The sequence below is a fragment of the Pristiophorus japonicus genome, chromosome X (assembly GCF_044704955.1).
Source record: "Pristiophorus japonicus isolate sPriJap1 chromosome X, sPriJap1.hap1, whole genome shotgun sequence".
Classification (NCBI taxonomy): domain Eukaryota; kingdom Metazoa; phylum Chordata; class Chondrichthyes; family Pristiophoridae; genus Pristiophorus; species Pristiophorus japonicus.
In genome coordinates, this window is record NC_092010.1 from 33,089,132 (window position 1) to 33,106,468 (window position 17,337).

Sequence of the window (17,337 nt, forward strand, 5' to 3'; positions counted from 1 at the left end):
AGCTGGCCCGTGCTGCCCCTAGGCCCTCTCCTCTTCTGAGCCCCAAACTCGCGCCTCTCCTGGGCCCCGGTCACGTCCCTCTACGGACTCTTGCCGCGCCTTCGTCCCTCCTGCTGTGCCTGCCCGCACTGCAATCAGCGACCTGGCTTCGCAGCCGTCGCCCCTCCTGCAGCAGCACGCGCTGCTTCCTGCAGTGGCATGTCACCACACGCCGCTCCCTCTAATGGCCTCGGCCTGCTGATAGTCTTGCAGGCTGGGACCGTGCCGATTTCCGGGCCGCCGCACGCTGCTCCCTCTGCAGTAGTGGGTGGCCAGCTACCAACAGTTGGAATATGGGCAGCTTCCCTGCAATTCAGTGGGCATGGCTGTACATCCTAGAGTTGCTCTCTTTTCTACACTCCGTTGACTGCCACTTGAGGACCATAATGTGCAGAGTAGGTGGAAGGAGGACGGAAATGGGAATGGTAATGGGAAAGGTCCTGCGCAGACCGCCCACCGGCTACTCCATTGTAAATGCCACGCATGCGCAGAAATTTAAAGGGGCCGTGCACCGGAAGAAACGGGCTGTGCAGAACACAGCACAGCTTCCAGGGAACATTGGAAGGGACCCTTTTACGTGTATGATTCAAGATTGCTGGGTGTCGATGCATGGCAAGGTAATGTCGAGGGTGTAACTGTCTGGCTGAACTCTACTTTTGGGGTAAACCAGGAGAAAAGTTCCGCCCTGAACACTTTCATTTTCCTTTTTTAAAATGAAAAATTCTATTTTGTGCAAGACACACATTCCAGTTTCTAATCAGAAGTTCGTATCAGTGGCGCAGTGGGTTAGTACCATTCTTTCACGTCCAGGTTTGTATCCAGTTCAGGCTGACGTGACTGTTTCCTCTCTGACTGTAAGTATCCTAGGCGAGGAGCACCTAGATCTGTTGGTTTACAGAAGTTGACATTTAATCCGATGGCAACATTTGTAGTCTGGCTCGAACCTTTTTATGAACAGGAAGTATCCGATTGAGTAATAGTAGTTTTTTTTTTACTTTACTTCCCTCGACCGTTAACTGCAGTTGTGTCGCACAACAGGAAAGCATTTTCTTTGATCAGTCACACAGTATTTATGCACCGTTTTGGGCTGGCGTTGGATAACCATGCCTTGTGCAACCCAATATAGATTTACGAGGTGGACAAGTACAAAAAGACTTGGGCGGGGGGGCGAAATTGGGGCTTTTTTTTTGTTAAACTGAGGTGCTTAAGGGGCAATTTGATAAAGGTGTTTAGCATTCTGAAGGGATGAGACAGTAGATAGGTTGGAGAAGGATAAACATTTTTACGTAGAGGGTTGTGAGGCTGTGTTGGGGATTACTGGAGTTGGTGATTGAAATAGAGACCATGTCAACTTTAAGAACAAGTTAGATAGGTGGTAGAAGGGGAGGGGGAATAAAGGGATATGGGAATGGAGCGAGCACTTGGGATTCAAACTACTATTCATGTGGAGGATAAACACCAACACTGACTGGTTGGGTCAAACGGCTTGTTGTTGATGTAATTCTAATACAGGTTGTACAGCTCCAGTCCGGGACTCTCATCCAGAAACATCTGTGGTTCGGCATTAGTTGGGCCTGAGGGAATGGCGGGTTTATTTTTTAAAAATTTTATTGGCTGCAATGGCTGCCATCAGTGTGTTCGGTGATCGGCTGGGAGCGTCTGAGTGAGTGAGTCCCGGGCGCTGTCCACCGGTAAGCGAGACCTCCCGTGGTTCGGCAAATTCTCTGTTCCGGCACTGGTCAGGTCTCAAGGGTGCCGGACTGGAGAGGTCCAACTGTACACCACTTTATCAGGAATTGAGCCTCCCAGCCTTGTTTATGATGGCACTGAATTGTTTTGCAAGGCGCAGGTTAGAATCATAAAAATTTACAGCACGGAAGGAGGCCATTTCGGCCCATCGTTTCCGCAATCGGCTTATTGCCCGTTTTTTGTATACTGTTTTTTCATTTAAATTCTTGCACTCCACTTATGATCAACAAGGTTCTTGGTTATGAGGTGCTTCTGAACTAAAATCCCTCACCCATACAAGCTGCCGTGCGCGTCTGCCCAAATTGGCCTATGCTCCTACGTATTTAAAAAGGTCAAAAGTCCATTGCATCCTCTTAGTAGCTTGCAGCTGTGGACCATAACTGTAGATGGTAATTCTTTTAACTTCCATGCAGGTTTGTTTATTTCTGACAACTTGTCGTCTTTCTGCCTTGCGATAACCTTCAACCTCACTCAAAAGCCAGTTTATCTCGGGAGGGGTGGGGGGGGGGGGGAAAGAATTTTGTACTGTCCTTGACTTTGGATCCAAATGTCTGCATCAAGCAGTTCCATGTTCAGTACACTGCCATAACTCCAAGGGGGAGTAGCCATGCATCATACTTGTTGCAGTTGTAAAACAGTCTTGCAATAGTCCGTGCTTCCGAGCTCTGAGGTGAAGTCTAAAACTAAAAACTTATTTCAATTACTGTATTGCCTGTCTAACCAGCAGTTGCACTCTGACCTGAGCCTCTCTTTACTTCGCAGCAATTATCCTTTGTGGCCTTGGGTGGGTGGGTGGGTGGGCGGGGTGGGTGTGTGGTTGTGCCTTCGTGTTTTGCCATATATAATGCCCTGGTCCTGGAGTCTCTAATATGAGTGCGCAATGCCACGGGAGGATATTAAAAGGGCACCATTGTGTTTGAGAGTAACTATCACTTGGTGTTTTCCCTTTTAAACTATGCATGTATGGAAACTATTTTGCTGTAGGCCAGTGTTACTTGCATGGTCCCTTTTATATTTCTACGCATGCATGGAAAAGCAGTTGAGCGGCCTGCGTGGGACCTTTCTGATTACTGCACGGTCCCGCGAGCACCGCAGCGGGAACATTGTTGTAGGTATATTGAAACTCTCCAGAATGTGGAGCGACTCTCCTCTCAGCATGTATGCAATGAAGGTGAGCAAGTCCACTGGCTTTGAATGCTTGGACTTTAGTACCCGTGTGTTTGGAGGTGATTCTGGCACCTGGTTTCCCTCGGCGACTCAGCAGCACCCAGCAGTGGGAGTGGTGGAATGGTCTGGACTTCACTGGGGTGGGTAATTTATCTAAATCTGTTTAATTCCCGTCCTCCAAGGAGAGGGGATTACTGGTTTAGTTTGCTCGGCTGGCTTTCGCTGTGCTGTGTGCACTTTAGCGCAGCGTGACTGGGAGGGAGGGGGATAGGATAAAGCTAGCCCTGAGCGATGCTGAGTAAACCGGAAACCTTTTTTGGGGGCTCTCATCACCACTAATCCCATTCTCTGCTCGTTCTGCAGCTGAATGACAGGAGCATCCGCACAGCACTCTGCCACACCGAGGTTCTCCTTGATCAGCTGCTGGGTCCCAATGGTGCTCATGTCCGTCCGTCCCTCCCTATTACAAGCAGAGAGACAGAGCGCGAGACTGAGCATGGGCTTGGGAGCCGCTCCCATCTCGGCCCCATTCGCGGCAGTCATCACTCATCTGTCTCTCACCTTTCAGCCTGTCCACATTGTTCCCAGTGCAACCTCTCCACATCACATGTCAACGGTATTGACCCAGGCAGTAATCACATTAAATCACGAGAGGATTCAGCCATTCTGTCTTTTCAGATGCACGGCAACTGACAGTGGTATGTAAGCAGGGAGAGTGGGGCAACACTGCATTTTCTAATCGAGGAAGAAGTGCACAAAAGGCTGAAGACTGGCATAATGGACAGCAGCAGTCCCTGTGAAGAATTGTTCAGATTCCCCCCTCGTTGCTATAGAAGCAGAGCTCGCCAACACCCCTCTGACTTCCCCCGGGACATTTCCAGTAAGATGCAGATCTCGCGCGTTCAGAAGTTGCTGAAATGTGTCTTGTATAGTGATGGAAATGGAGCTCGCTTCTCATTTTGCAGAAATTATTTGGATTTCCCACTAATGAAGCTGTGTACCCCAGTGAGCTCCAGAAGTAGGTTCCATCTTCAACTCATTATTCTGTCTTTCCAATAGCAGAGGTTCACAAATTCCCATGTTTAGTGGGAGACATCTCTAACACGTTTTTTTTGTGGAGTAGCTGGTAAGGGATAGTGCAATAGGATTTAATATCCATTTGAACAGGCACCTTTTAATGTTTCAGCTGCAGGATGGTACCGTAGACCTAAGCACTGCACTAGTGTCTGCCTAAATTATGGAACTTTTAGTGAGGCTTGAATCCACGACCTTGACACAGACAGAGGGAGGGATAGGATCAGGCTTGTAGAGACAATTTTTGTCCAAATCAGTTGCGATGTAAAGAAAGCAAGCAGAGGAACATATAACATGGGCAAATGAAGACAATCCTTTAGCCCATCCAGCTTCATTTGAGTTCATGCCTTGCTGTGCATGTTGACTCGATTTATACACGTATTAATTTTTAAACATCCTCTTTGCATGCTCATTGTAGTGATACTGAGACTCATTGCACTGGTTCCTCGTCAATTCCTGTCCCAGGACCTCAACTGGTAACTCCTTGCCTTTCCCCATCTCCTGCAGTTGTCAGACATCTTGCTGCTGTGTATGGAATTGTACTGTGTGTAAATATTCTGTGTTTGCTTAGACAACTGATTTATAGTGTGAAGCACTTTGAGACTCTGAGGAAGTGAAAGGCGCTATATAAATGCAAGTCCTTTCCCCTCCAGCACAAAACATATCAACGGTTGAGCAGGTAGTATCTTAACTTTATATTTACCCGTATTTGAATTTTGATTTTTACAAAAAGAACATGGTCACCATATAGAGTAGAGTAACAGATTGGAAAGCTACTTACTGTGGTGCACGTTTTGTGTGGTTGGTTAGATTGGTAATTTGTTTTAACTGGAAATGTATTGTCTGCTGTTAAACCGAGGCCCTGTCTGCCCTCGGGTGAATGTAAAAGATCCCACAAAAAAAACCATTCTGACCATTAATCACATTGCTGTTCATGGGAGCTTGCTGTGCGCAAATTGGCTGCTGCGTTTCCTACATTTCAATAGTGACACCACTTTCAAAAAGTACATCATTGGCTGTAAAGCACTTTGGGGCATCCGGCGGTTGTGAAAGGCGCTATATAAATGCAAGTCCTTTAAGTACATTTACTCTGTCCATGTGGAATTGTTGGAAAAGTGGCGTTCAATCAAAATGAAAAGTGGATTTATGAGCACCCTGAATAATGCAAGGAAGTTTTATCTGCAATGATCTACAGCCAGTCTTGCCTTCCAAGGAGCAGTGTCCAGGAGATGTATCTAAATAATTAATCGGATGGCTGGTTTGAGGAATAGGTGGGGGATTGAGCAGTTTATGGCTGCAGCCTATTCATAATTATTCACTTAATAGCTGGATGGGATTTCCACTGGCCGATTAAATTTAACTTGTAAGAGTCCAGTCTTTCCACCTGAAGTATCCCTCGCTCCTTTTCTGCTGCACTGAGCGACTCCCCCTCCTGTGATTACAATCTCCATCTCAACTCGCCTTTTGTGTTCTGACACCACCACCACCACAAACCTCTTCCTCCATATAAACTACCCATATTCGTGCCACCCCTCAGCCTTGCCATCTCACATGGCTGCTCTACAGACAAGTTCATCTCCGATCATGTCGTTGTATCCCTCACCACTTGTCACTTCCACCCCTACCCCAAGGAACTTTCAAACTCTCAACTGGCTTGCCTTTGGTGCTCCATTCGCCCCAATATTTCTGCAGCTACCGATCTGCCCAATCACACCCTCGCCTCTTCCTATGATGCTCTTGCCCCCATCTCCGCACCTTCAAGTCCACGTATCTAGCACGCAACTAGTTTAGCTATTTGTTGCCAGATCTGGCTGGACTGCACCAAGCACTACAGGACCTTGCTCTCCTGCCAAAACTGCTCACTATTTCAAGGTAATCCTGGAATGCAAAGATAGCCCCTCCTGCTTTTTTTTTCTATCTCCCCATATGCTCCCTCTGAGCTCATCTCCATGTGACCAACCTCCTGCTTCTTGATCCTATTCCCACTCAACTGCTGACACCCTCCTTCCCTTCCTGGCCCCATGCTTGCTAACATTCACTGTCCTCGGATACTGTTCTCTCTTCTCTTCTCCTTTTTTCCTCCCCCCCCCCCCCCTTCAAAACTGCCATCATCACCCCCTCCTCAAATAGCCTATCCGTGGCCCCTCTGGCCTTGCAAACTGCCATCCCATCGCCAACCTCGCTTTCCTCAAGTTCTTGAATGTGAGGTCATAGCGTTCCCTCAACTCCATGTTTGAACTTCTTGTCTCAGCACTGAACTGGGTCTAACCAAAGTTACAAATGGCATCCTCTCCTGTCCTGGCTGGACCTATCTTTTACCTTCCATAAATTTAAACTCATCCAAAACACTGCTACCTGTTTCCAAGTCCCACTTGCCCATCAGTCCTGTCCTCACTCACCTACATTTGGCTCCTGGCCCCTCAACCCCATTTTAAATTCTCATGCTTTTATTCAAATCCCTTGGAATATGAGAAATAGGAGTTGGCCACTTGGCCCCTTGAGCCTGCTCCGCCATTCAATAAGACCATGGCTGATGTGATCATGGACTCGGCTCCACTTCCCTGCCCGCTCCCATACCCCTTTATTCCCTTATCGCTCAAAAATTTGTCTCTTTCTGCCTTAAGTATATTCAATGACCCAGCCTCCACAGCTCTTGGGGTCAGAGAATTCCATAGATTTACAACCTTCTGAGAAGAAATGCCTCCTTATCTCAGTTTTAAATGGGAGGCCCCTATTCTAAGACTTTGTCCCCTAGTTTTCGTTTCCCTTATGAGTGGAAATATCCTCTCTGCATCCACCTTGTCTAGCCTCCTCATATGTTTTGATAAGATCACCTCTCATTCTTCTGAACATCCATGAGTATAGGCCCAACCTATCTTCATAAGTCAACCCTCTCATCTCTGGAATCAACCTAGTAAACCTTCTCTGAACAGCCTCAATGCAAGTATATCCTTTTTAAAATGTGGAGACTAAAATTGTACGCAGTACTCCAGGTGTGACCAATACCCTGTACAGTTGCAGCAAGACTTCTCTGCTTTTATACTCTCTTCCCCTTGCAATAACGGCCAACATTTCATTTGCCTTCCTGGTTACTCGCTGTACCTGCATGCTCACTTTTTGTGTTTCATGCGCAAGGACCCCCAGGTCATAGAAACACAAAAAATAGGTGCAGGAGTAGCCATTTGGCCCTTCGAGCCTGCACCATCATTCAGTATGATCATGGCTGATCATGCAACTTCAGTACCCCATTCCTGCTTTCTCTCCATACCCCGTGATCCCTTTAGCTGTAAGGGTCACATCTAACTCTCTTTTGAATATATCTAACGAACTGGCCTCAACAACTTTCTGTGGTGGAGAATTCTACAGGTTCACAATTCTGAGTGAAGAAGTTTCTCCTCATCTCAGTCCTAAATGGCTTACTCATCCTTACACTGTGACCCCTGGTTCTGGACTTCCCCAACACGGGAACATTCTTCCTGCATCTAACTTGTCTAATCCCATCAGAATTTTTTATGTTTCTGAGATCCCCTCATTCTTCTAAATGCCATTGAATATAAGCCTAGTCGATCCAGTCTTATGTCAGTTCTGCCATCCCGGGAATCAGTCTGATGAACCTTCGCTGCACTCCCTCAATAGCAAGAATGTCCTTCCTCAGATTGGGAGACCAAAGCTGTACACCATATTCCAGGTGTGGCCTCACCAAGGCCCTGTACAACTGCAGTAAGACCTCCCTGCACCTATACTCAAATCCTCTCTCTATGAAGACCAACATGCCATTTGCTGCCTTCACTGCCTGCTGTACCTGCATGCCAACTTTCAATGACTGATGTACCATGACACCCAGGTCTCGTTGCACCTCCCCTTTTCCTAATCTGTCACCATTCAGATGATGATCTGCCTTCCTGTTTTTGCCACCAAAGTGGATAACCTCACATTTATCCACATTATACTGCATCTGCCATGCATTTGCCCACTCACCTAACCTGTCCAAGTCACCCTGCAGCCTCTTAGCATCTTCCTCACAGCTCGCACTGCCACCCAGCTTAATGTCTTCTGCAAACTTGGAGATATTACATTCAATTCCTTCGTCTAAATCATTAATGTATATTGTAAATAGCTGGGGTCCTAGCACTGAACCTTGTGGCACCCCACTAGTCACTGCCTGCCATTCTGAAAAGGACCCGTTTAGTCCTATTCTTTGCTCCCTGTCTGCCAACGGGTCCTTTTCACTGGCAGGTGGTGACTAGTGGGGTGCCACAGGGCTCAGTGCTGGGACCCCAGCTATTTACAATATACATCAATGATTTAGATGAAGGAATTGAGTGTAATATCTCCAAGTTTGCAGACGACACTAAGCTGGGTGGCGGTGTGAGCTGTGAGGAGGGTGCTAAGAGGCTGCAGGGTGACTTGGACAGGTTAGGTGAGTGGGCAGATGCAGTATAATGTGGATAAATGTGAGGTTATCCACTCTTTGGGGGGCAAAAACATGAAGGCAGAATATCATCTGAATGGTGGCAGATTAGGAAAAGGGGAGGTGCAACGAGACCTGGGTGTCATGGTACATCAGTCTTTGAAATTTGGCATGCAGGTACAGCAGGTGGTGAAGGCAAATGGCATGTTGGCCTTCATAGCTAGGGGATTTGAGTATAGGAGCAGGGAGGTCGTAATGCAGTTGGACAGGGCCTAGGTGATGCATCACCTGGAATATTGTGTTCAGTTTTGGTCGTCTAATCTGAGGAAGGACGTTCTTGCTATTGAGGGAGTGCAGCGAAGGTTCACCAGACTGATTCCCGGGATGGCGGGACTGACATATGAGGAAAGACTGGATCGACTGGGTCTGTATTCACTGGAATTTCGAAGAATGAGAGGGGATCTCATAGCAACATATAAAATTCTGACGGGACTGGACAGGTTAGATGCAGGAAGAATGTTCCCGATGTTGGGGAAGTCCAGAACCAGGGGTCACAGTCTAAGGATAAGGGGTAGGACCGAGATGAGAAGAAAATTCTTCACTCAGGGAATTGTGAACCTGTGAAATTCTCTACCATAGAAAATTGTTGAGGCCAGTTCGTTGGATATATTCAAAAGGGAGTTAGATGTGGCCCTTATGGCTAAAGGGATCAAGGAGCGAAAGCAGGAATGGGGTACTAAAGTTGCATGATCAGCCATGATATTGAATGGTGGTGCAGGCACGAAAGACCGAATGGCCTGCTCCTGCACCTCTCCTATGTTTCTGTGTAGCATCAGCAAACTTGGCAACATTACACTCGGTCCCTTCGTCTAAGTCATTAATATCATTGTAAATAGTTGAGGCCCCCGCACCGATCCCTGCGGCACCCCACTAGTTACTGTTTGCCAATCGGAAAATTACCCATTTATCCTGACTGTTTTCTGTCAGTTAGCCAATCCTTTATCCATGCTAATATGTTACCCCCAACCCTGTGAACCTTTATCTTGTGCAATAACCTTTTATGTGGCACCTTATCGAATGCCTTCTGGAAATCCAAATATACCACATCCACTGGTTTCCCCCTTATCCACCCTGCTTGTTACAGCCTCAAAGAACTCCAGCAAATTTGTCAAACATGATTTCCCTTTCATAAAACCATGCTGACTCTGCTTAATTGAATTATGCTTTTCCAAATGTCCTGTTACTGCTTCCTTAATAATGGACTCTAGCATTTTCCCAACAACAGATGTTGGGTTAACTGGTCTATAGTTTCCTGCTTTCTGTCTGTCTCCTTTTTTTTTTAAATAGGAGTGTTACATTTGTGTTTTTCCAATCTGCTGGGACCTCCCTAGAATCCAGGGAATTTTGGTAGATTACAACTAATGCATCGGCTATCTCTGCAGCCACTTCTTTTAAGACCCGTCATGGCCTCGCCCCTCCAAGGACTGTGCGCCTTCACCTCCAACCCCTTGCGCATTCCCCTGGCCTTGTGCCCCACCCCATTCTTGACCATGCCTGCATCCTGACCTCTGGAACCTCCCTAAACCTCCATGTCTAACTCCTTTTACAGTGCCATTTCTTTGTCTGATTATGCTTCTGTGAAGCACCTCGGGGTATTTTCCTACATGTAAAGGTGCTATATAAATGCAGGTTATTATGGGGGAAGATGTAGGATAGATGCAGAGTATGCAATCACAATCACTAAGGAGGTGGTACTCAGTAAGATAATGGGACTAAAGGAGGATAAATCCCCTGGACCTGATGGCTCGCATCCTAGGGTCTTAAGAGAAGTAGCGGCAGGGATAGTGGATGCATTGGTTATAATTTACCAAAATTCCTTGGATTCTGGAGAGGTCCCAGCAGATTGGAAAACTGCAAATGTAATGCCCCTATTTAAAAAAAGGAGGCAGTCAAAAAGCAGGAAACTATAGGCCAGTTAGCCGAACAACTGTGCTTGTGAAAATGTTGGAGTCCATTATTAAAGAAGCAGTAGCAGGACCTTTTTGGAAAATCAAAATTCGGTCAGGCAGAGTCAGCATGGATTTATGAAGGGGAAGTCATGTTTGACAAATTTGCTAGAATTCTTTGAGGATGTAACGAACAAGGTGGATAAAGGGGAACCAGTGGATGTGGTGTATTTGGACTTCTAGAAGGCATTTGACATGGTGCCACATAAAAGGTTACTGCACAAGATGAAAGTTCACAGGGTTGGGGCTAATATATTAGCATGGATAGAGGATTGGCTAACTGACAGAAAACAGAGAGTAGTGATAAATGGTTCATTCTTGGGTTGACAACCAGTGGGGTGCCACAGGGATCAGTGCTGGGACCCCAACTATTTACAATCTATATTAACGACTTGGAAGAAGGGACTGAGTGTAATGTAGCCAAGTTTGCCGACGATACAAAGATGCGAGGAAAATCAATGTGTGAGGAGGACACAAAAAATCTGCAAAAGAACATAGTCTGTCTAAGTGAGTGGGCAAAAATTTGGCAGATGTAGTATAATGTAAAGTGTGAGGTCATGCACTCTGGGAGAAAAAAAATCAAAGAGCAATGTATTAATTAAATGGAGAAAGATTGCAAAGTGCTGCAGTACAATGGGACTTGGGGGTACTTGTGCATGAAACACAAAAGGTTAGTATGCAGGTACAGCAAGTGATCAGGAAGGCCAATGGAATCTTGGCCTTTATTGCAAAGGGATGGAGTATAAAAGCAGTGAAGTCTTGCTACAGTTGTACAGAGTATTGATGAGGCCACACCTGGAATACTGCGTGCAGTTTTGGCTTCCATATTTACGAAAGGTTATACTTGCTTTGGAGGCAGTTCAGAGAAGGTTCACTAGGTTGATTCCAGGGATATGGGGATTGACTTATGAGGAAAGGTTGAGTAGGTTGGGCCTCTACTCATTGGAATTAAGAATGAGAGGTGATCTTATCGAAACGTATAAGATTATGAGGGGGCTTGACTAGGTGGATGCAGTGAGGATGCTCCCACTGATGGGGGAGACTAGAACTAGAGGGCATGATCTTAGAATAAGGAGCTGCCCATTTAAAACTGAGATGGGGAGAAATTTCTTGAGGGTTGTGGATCTGTGGAATTCGCTGCCTCAGAGAGCTGTGGAAGCTGGGACATTGAATAAATTTAAGACGGAAATAATTTTTTTTGAACAATAGGGGAATAAGGGGTTATGGGGAGCGAGTCCATGATCAGATCAGCCATGATCGTATTGAATGGCGGAGCAGGCTCGAGGGGCCATATGGCCTACTCCTGCTCATATTTCTTATGTTCTTATGTGATAGTAATTGGGAAATGTATATGCGTTCTACTAGTGCATCGCTTGTTGCTGCATAGGGACATTAATGACTTCCATTCTTGATGTTTTGGTTCCTCTCTTGTTATTCCTACTGCGACACTGATGGAAGAAACTACTGATTTGATATGCAGATGAAAAAGAGAGGAAATAAATTGGTCGAACTTTAAAACAGTGTGAAGTGTTTTTATTTGTATAACATTGTCCAAACTCCACATGAAACTGCAACCCAGACAAAGAAAATTTAACAAACCCAGTGACCACACTCATTCTCACAAAGTTACAGTTGGAAGCATTTCAACAAACTATCTGCACACCAGCCAACACGGCAAGCAGCCTCGCTTATACTAAATGCAAGCATACATCAGGCGTGTACTCTGTTTAGTATGCAGTAATTCCCAAATGAAATTTTCAGCGACGAAAGCTGGTGACTGGTAATAAAGTGTAAAGGCAGTGCTGTTAATAAAATGGAGCAGTTTAAAAAAGAAAGTACAGGATGGGGGGTGCGGAAAGGGGGAAGGAAAGTGAAGTACCTTCATCTTGGGCATCTTTATCAAAGCAGCAAACACTGTTTATTCCATCCACTACCTAGAATTACAGTACTGAAACAGGCCATTCGGCCCAGTTGGTGTCGGTGTTTATGCTCCACACGGGCCTCCTCACACCCTGCTTCATTTAACTCCAACATATCCTCCTATTCCATTCTCCCTCTTGAGCTGATCTTGCTTCCTCTTAAATGCATCACTACTATTCGCCGCGACCACTCCCTGTGGTAGCGAGTTCCACATTCTCACGACCTTTTAAATAGGCATATGTTGACATCTTTTCTGTCCTATTGCTCAATACCAGCCAGGTTTGCTGAGGGAAGGTTTTCAGTGCAAGGTGCCCCTATGTATTTATAACACGCACGCACATGACCAAGTGTATGGGCTGAGGGTCGGAGAAACTAAGCAGCTGTTTATTTCCCAGCCAACAGCTGAAATAAAGTGTTGCAAGTGCTCGGAAAGGTGAAAGTTATGAACTGTTCCAAGCAAGCTGAAAAATGTCAGCGTTGCTGGAGCTGGGAGCAGCCTATTTAATGATTTGCGATGGCGCCCTGCGGATTGGGTGAATGAATTATTCCCTGGGCAGAAGCTAAAGTGCGCACCGTGCTTATTTTTTTTTTTCTCCCCAGTCAGCAGCAGAAACAAATCGCACATCAGGAAAAATTGAAAGCACGGCAAAACACCTCAATTGCTGCAGGAGCACGTTATCCAGGCCAATTCATTACTCTCTTTCAGACAGGTCTCAGCAGCACGGGCTTTTTACTTACTGATTTCCTGGCCAGAATCTGCAGGGAAGTGTTTGAAAGTGGGTTTTTTTCTATCTTCGTGGGGATACAGCAAAAATGAAAAGAACTTTGAGCTGCAAAATGCCTTGATTGCCTGAAGCAGCTAATTTATTTTCAGATCCACTAAAGAGAGTGGATAGGACTGCACATTTTTTATTCATTCACAAGTTGTGGCGGCTCTGGCAAGGCCAGCATTGATTGCCCATCCCTAATTGCCCTTGAGAAGGTGGCTGCCTTCAACCGTTGTAGTCTGTCTTAGTAATTTGGTACAACTGAGTGGCTTGCTGGGCCATTTCAGAGGGCAGTTAAGAGTCAGCAACATTGCTGTGGGTCTGGAGTCACACATAGGCCAGATCGGGTAAGGGCGGCAGATTTCCTTCCCTAAAGGACATCAGTGAACTAGATGGGTTTTTACGACAATCTGGTAGTTTCATGTTCACCATTAAAAGAAAATGACACCTTTCATGACCACTGGACATCTCAATTACTGATTCTAGCTTTTTATTATTCATTGGGTGTGAGTGTTGCCGGCATTTATTGGCCATCCCTAATTGCCCTTGAGAACGTGATGGTGAGCTGCCTTCTTGAACTGCTGCAGTCCAAGTTTTCCTAATGGTTTGATGCAACTGAGTGTCTCGCTAGGCCATTTCAGAGGGCAGTTAAGAGTCAACCACATTGCTGTGGGTCTGGAGTCATATATAGGCCAGACTGGGTAAGGACATGGCCACTATTATTACTGATACTAGCTTTTTATTCCAGATTTATTTAATGATAAGCCCCATCTGCTATGGCAGGGGGATTTGAACTCGCGTCTGCAGATCGTCAGTCCATACCTATGGATTACTAGATCAGTGACATAACCACTATGCTACCATTCCCTGTGCTCCCCGACTATGTGACCTTCACCGTGCTGAATTCAGTGTTGTGCAGGAGTAACTGAAGTCCGACCAATTGTCACACAGTCATAAGGATATACTATTTTTTTTCTTCATTTATTTCTATATATTTTCATGGAAATGAATAGATCAGTATTTACTTCTGAAACTTAAACACGGCCCCAAATTTCCTCGGCCTTTTCAGAGGTCAAGGTGCCGATACGCCAGGACCCGCACTGTTGACCTTGCGGGGCCCACTCATTTGCATAGTGCACAGCGAGCCATTAGCGCAAATCCCAAGTGAAATGCTGGGCGTGGGGAGCAGGGGGCTTGCTGCAGATATTGAAAGGGCTGCAGCAACTTAAGGTGGCAGCAGGTTCCTGGAGGACCAGCGGGTAAGTGTTTTCTTCCAACTATTGTCAACACAACATTTTGAGCAAAGTTTGCTTGTGCTTCTGCAAGACTCTTTTTCTGAACAGGCAGCGGATTGTCCCGGTGCCCAGTTAAAGCGTGACATTCTCATCGACCAATGTGCCAGGAGCCCCCAGCCCCCAAAAAGGTGTAAGTTTTTGAGACGCAGGGTCCTCTTTAGCACAAACGAAGAATAATTGATGAAAGAAAGACTTGCATTTATATAGCGCCTTTCACGACCTCAGGACATCCCAAAGCACTTTACAGCCAATGAAGTACTTTTGGAGTGTAGTCACTGTTGTAATGTAGCAAACGCGGCAGCCAACTTGCGCACAGCAAGCTCCCACAAACAGCAATGTGATAATGACCAGATAATCTGTTTTAGTGATGTTGATTGAGGGATAAATATTGGCCCCAGGACACCGGGGAGAACTCCCTTGCTCTTCTTCGAAATAGTGCCATGGGATCTTTTACATCCACCTGGAAGAGCAGCCAGGACCTCGGTTTAATGTCTCACCCAAAAGACGGCACCTCCGACAGTGCGGCGCTCCTCAGCACTGCACTGGGAGTGTCAGCATAGATTTATGCATGCAGATCCCTGGAGTGGGACTTGAACCCACAACCTTCTGACTCAGAGGCGAGAGTGTTGTCCACTGAGCCACAGCTGATGCTGAGGGGGCAGGGGGCGGGGCGCGTGGCTGGGGGAATCCCTGACATCAAGATGCTCACTCTGTGCAAGTACCTGGCAGTGGAGCTGCTTGGGAGGGCTCTGTGCTTTGGTTCTTGGTGACCGCTGTCAGTGTGCCAATCCCAGCTGCAGCTGGCTGTGCGCAAAATGGTTTTTGCATCTCCTGAAATACTTTCCTGAACGGACCAGCCAGAGCGTCGTTGTCTCTATCTCGACCCTTGCTGTTGGTGGTGCATGCCCACTCTTAACTCCTGTTGTCCTCTTCCACAGATCAGTTACAGTTAAGAGCGATCGAGCAGGAGGTTAATCAGCAGCTCCCCCTGCCTCTGGCCAAGGCTGCTGTCCCTCACCTCTGTGTCGCTCGCCCTTTCTTTCCTACTCAGAGACTTTCACCTGGGGTAGAAAGATAGCGAGGGTGAGCAATTGGGAGTTGGAGGAATGGAAGAGGACTCAGCCATTACCCAGTGGCAACCTTTCACCGAAGAGGCAGCAGTCTCCAATTTCCTGGATGCTGCTCTGAAAGGAAGGCTGTGTGATGGGCATCACGCCTAAATGCAGATGCTGTGGTCCATCTCCCAGGATGTGCCTCAGATGGCAAGGGTTAGAGCGGGGTCCATTTCCCTCACTCACGGCAACATCGGAAGGATCCTGTTCCTTGCAGACACCAGTGAGACTTGTTGCCAGCTACATTGCAAAAGGGAGTTAGATGAAATCCTTACTACTAGGGGGATCAAGGGGTATGGCGAGAAAGCAGGAAGGGGGTACTGAAGTTGCATGTTCAGCCATGAACTCATTGAATGGCGGTGCAGGCTAGAAGGGCTGAATGGCCTACTCCTGCACCTATTTTCTATGTTTCTATGTATTCCACCCCACACAGAAGTAGCTCAGGATACATTGGTGCCTCCTCACTGGAACCACAAGCTGTAGCCCTCGAGACTTTGAGGGAGTACTGCATTCCAAGCCTTAGCCGCCTGGGTTCAGATCACAGGCGGTGGTGGGAATTGGGAACCACTATATTTGCCCTCCTGTTGATGAGTGATCATCCTGAGCCTGGGCCTAGTACCAGTAGCATGGCTGGAGACAACCAACATGATGCTGCTGCTCTCCGAGGACAGCAATACACAGTGTCAGCTGATGCTCAGTGGGTAGCACACTCACCTCAGAGTCAGAAGGTTGTGGGTTCAAGTCCGATTCCAGGGGCTAGAGCCTCCACTTTTTTTGCATGCTTAACGCCCACTTAACGCCCATTTTACCGCTGAAATGACGTATAACGCCCAGATATCCGCCCATTTAGCCACAAAATGGAAACTGACGGGCATTTCTCAGAAACTTATCGCCGAGCGTTATTTTCCCCATGTGCTTAATGCCGGGAAAAAATTATACCGCCCGCCCACTTTTTGGGGGCGGAATCATCAGAATGGGCGAAATCAACGCCCATAATATCGCCCAGCGTTAATTTCCGCGCTGATTTAACGCCGAGATTCAATATTAACGCCCGCCCACTTTTCTTTGTCATAAAGAGCATATTTACCGAAACTAGCAGCCGTGAGATCGCCCAGCATCACTTTCACCACCTTGCATACATATCACCCACAATATCGCTCGCCCAAAAAACCGCCCGGAAAAAATGGAACTAACCGGAACTAATCACAGCGTTATGGTCGCCATGTTCTACATCACACGTCGCATCCTTTAAAAGGCTGCTGTGCTTCAACCTCGGGGGAGTTCGGATGTACTCTGGAGGCCGTTGGAGTTGTTGTGAACATCTCTACAAACATCTTGACCATACTGTGACCGATTGGAATTGAATAGGTGTCTTCGTCGGGACATTCATTGTTTGTGACCAATCGGTGGAAAACAGAGAGCTACTGCAATGTGGCCTGTCCTTTCTCACCCTCTCTTGGTGATCAATGACATGCAGCAGACTCGACATCGCCGAAGGTACGCTCCACAGCATTATGTGCCCAATGTAAGATGTGCCAGACTGATGAGGACCAGACGTTACACCCCCCACAAGTACAGGGAGAAGCATTCTTACCTCGACTTGCCCGACACCACTTGCCTTCAGAGACTGTGCTTCCACAAAGAGTTTATCACTGAGGTATGCCAGCTGTTAAGGGGAGATCTGCAGCCTGCCAGCACCATCAGTATTGCACTGTACCTCGAGGTCAAAGTCACCGCGGCACTGTCGTTCTACGCCTCGGGTTCTTTTCAGGCTACAGCTGGCGACATTTGTGGTCT